Source organism: Mus caroli, chromosome 17 (assembly GCF_900094665.2).
Source record: "Mus caroli chromosome 17, CAROLI_EIJ_v1.1, whole genome shotgun sequence".
NCBI classification, from domain to species: Eukaryota; Metazoa; Chordata; class Mammalia; order Rodentia; family Muridae; genus Mus; species Mus caroli.
In genome coordinates, this window is record NC_034586.1 from 25606988 (window position 1) to 25610231 (window position 3244).

A 3244-nucleotide genomic window follows, 5' to 3' on the forward strand; every position below is an offset into this window, starting at 1 on the left:
TAGACCAGGCTGGCCTCGAACTCACAGAGAATTCACAGTCACTCAGAGTCTTGCTCCTCCCCCTCAGCAGAACCTTCAGCCTCTGGGGTGGCAGTTTTTCTCTCTCCCTCTCTGGAGCATCCTGACATGCAGCATTTGTCTGTTACAGCCTGTCACCCTTCTTCCCAGCCCACCCCCACCCCTGCCATCTTTGTAGCCCCTCAGGGGATCTGATGTAGACAGCACTCATTCCGGAAGCCCCTCCCAGGCAGGATGTGGTCCCCCTCCCCCACTTCTCTCTCCCATAGAACCATGTGGCTCAGAATTTATTAACATGGCTCTGTATAGCTGCAAGGGAAGCCAGGAAATATAGTTGTGGTCCTGTGTGGTCATGTCGCTGACTGAGAAGTTACATGACCAGAGAAGACAGTGGAAAGAGGCTGCGCTGATCTAGGGCCTCTGAAACCCCATCGGTTAAGGCTGGCCACCCAGAAATGTCCAGTGCTGAGTGTCTGCCTTCCTGACATCTGGTCCCTCAGTCCCTTCAGATGCCCGTGCTTCCTACTGTGCCACCTGGTGCTGTTCTTCATACAGAACACAGTGGTCCTCACAAAAAGGGGAGCCAAGACCTTGGGGGCACACTCTGTGGGCTTCCATGACAGCCAGATGCTCTGCTCCAAACTCCCAGAACCTCTAGGCTTTTTGTTTGGTTGGTTTTTTTTTTGTTTGTTTGTTTGGTTGATTTGAGACAGGGCCTCATTATATAGCTCTGGCTGGCCTGGAACTCACTATGCTGATTGGCCTGGGGAAATGGCACTATTAGGAGGTGTGGCCTTGTTGGAGTGGGTGTGTGCTTGTTGGAGTGGGTATGGTCTTGTTGGAGTAGGTGTGTCACTGTGGGCGTGGGCTTTAAGACCCTCATCCTAGCTGCTTGGAAGCCAGTCTTCTCCTAGCAGCCTTCAGATAAAGATATAGAACCTCTCAGCTCCTCCTGCACCATGCCTGCCTGGATGCTGTCATGCTCCTACCTTAATGATGATGGACAGAACCCCTGAACCTGCAAGCCAGCCCCAATTAAATGTTGGCTTTATAAGACTTGCCTTGGTCATGGTGTCTGTTCACAGCAGTAAAACCCTAACAAAGACTGGCAGGACTTGAACTTACAGAGATCTTCCTGCCTCTGCTTCCCAAGTGCTGGGATCAAAGGCGTGCACCACCACACCTGGCATTCGATGCCTCTGTTTGGCAAATAAGGAAATCCAGGCACAGATGGGCTGCTCAGCTTCTTCGAGATAGTTCTGTGACCGACACCTAGGCAGGACGGCTCCAGAGCCCTTGCTTACCAGCCTTGCCACTGTGTGCCCCTGGTTCTTTTTTTTTTCCAAAGATTTATTTATTAATTTTATGTATGTGACTACACTGTAGCTGTACAGATGGTTGTGAGCTTTCATGTGGTTGTTGGGAACTGAAAATTTAGGACCTCTGCTCACTCCAGTTGTGCATCCCCACCTACCCCTGCCCCTGCTCAGACCCACTCGCTCTGGTTGTGCCCTGCCACTTGCTCCAGTCAGCCCCTACTCACTTAGTCCCTGCTTGCTCCAGCCCAAAGGTTTATTTATTATTATACATAAGTATACTGTAGCTGACTTCGGATGCACCAGAAGAGGGCATCTGATCTCATTACGGATGGTTGTGAGCCACCATGTGGTTGCTGGGAATTGAACTCAGGACCTTCGGAAGAGCAGTCAGTGCTCATACTGCTGAGTCATCTCACCAGCCCGTGCCCCTGGTTCTTATGGTGACGTGGCTGAGCCATATTCCACTTTCTTAGCCCCCAGGCTTCGCTGGCATTCCTGTAACCACCACCTGCTGTGGTCATGATGGGGTGGGGGGTGGGGTGGGGGGAAGAACAGGTCCAGGAACAGGCGGGCTCAGGGAGGAACTGTGAGGTGGCTGTGGGCTTAGATGTGGGGGAAGGCCTTGCTGGCTTGGGGGCTGTGTTCTCTCTGCCCTCCAATCCCCCAGCTGGGCCCTGAACCATGCCAAGATTGCCCACTGGGGATCCCTACCTTTTCTAGGAGAATCCCAGGATTTCAGACCCTGTGGCCCCTGGGGAGCTATATATCCTTCTACTCCTCCTTAGCTCCGAGGAGAGAGGAGAAGAGACATTAGTCCCACAGAGGAGACTTGGGCCCATACCTCTGCTATTTGCCCTGCTGCAGAGGGAGTGCCACAGGCCCCCACTTTTCATTGTGCAGTGGGCAGTGGCGGGCAGGACCCAGGTCTCTTCATCATCCTAGAAACCAGGCACTGATGGGGGAGGGGAGCGGGGCAGACCCACTACTCAGGTGAGACTGAGTTTCCCACAGGGCCCCTCTGCAGGAGGAGATAAGGCAAGCCCTGCTGGTCCTGACATCCCCCGAGCCAGCTGGAATTCAGCACATTTATTTGAATTTATTAAATATTTATTTACCCAGTGTGTGTGACCACACCATGACATTGGTGTGGAGGCCAGAGGACAGCTTTCAGAAACCATTTCTCTCCTTCCACTAGGTGGGGATCAGTGCTTGGACCGACCTGGGGTATCAGGCTTAGCAGCAAGCACCTTTGCCCACTGAGTCAAAATCCAGTGGCCCAAATTAAGCAAGTTTAAACACACCTTTCAAATATATAGAGGCTCCGACAAAGCTCATCTATCAAGGTTTTCAGAGTGGAAGGGACCTGGTGGGAGGGGGACTCTCTCCTTTATTCCTGCTCGCTGTGTGTTTGTTTGTTTGTATGTGTGTGTGTGTGTGTGTGTGTGTGTGTGTATGTGTGTGTGGTATATGTGTGGTGTATGTATGTATGTGTATATATGTGTGTCTGTGGTGTGTGTGTATGTATTTGTTCATGTATATATGTGTGGCGTGTGTGTATGTGTGTGTGCATGTGTGGTATGTGTATATGTATGTGTGGTGTATGTGTGTGTGTGTGTGTGTGTGTGTGGTGTATGTGTACTGTGTGTATGTGTGGCGTGTGTATATGTGTGTGTGTTGTATATGTGTGGTGTGTGTATGTGTGTATGTTGTGTATGTGTGGTGTATATAGTGTGTATATGTGTGAGTGTTGTGTGTGTGTATGTGTGTGTATGTGTGTGGTGTGTTTTGTAACTGATGGGAGGATGAGGGTCAGACCAGAACTGTCCTGCCACCTGAGAACTGAAGAGGACGCTGTGTGGCCATGTGTGTCAGCAGTAGGTCTTGCAGGCTGCTGGCAGTGAGGAGTT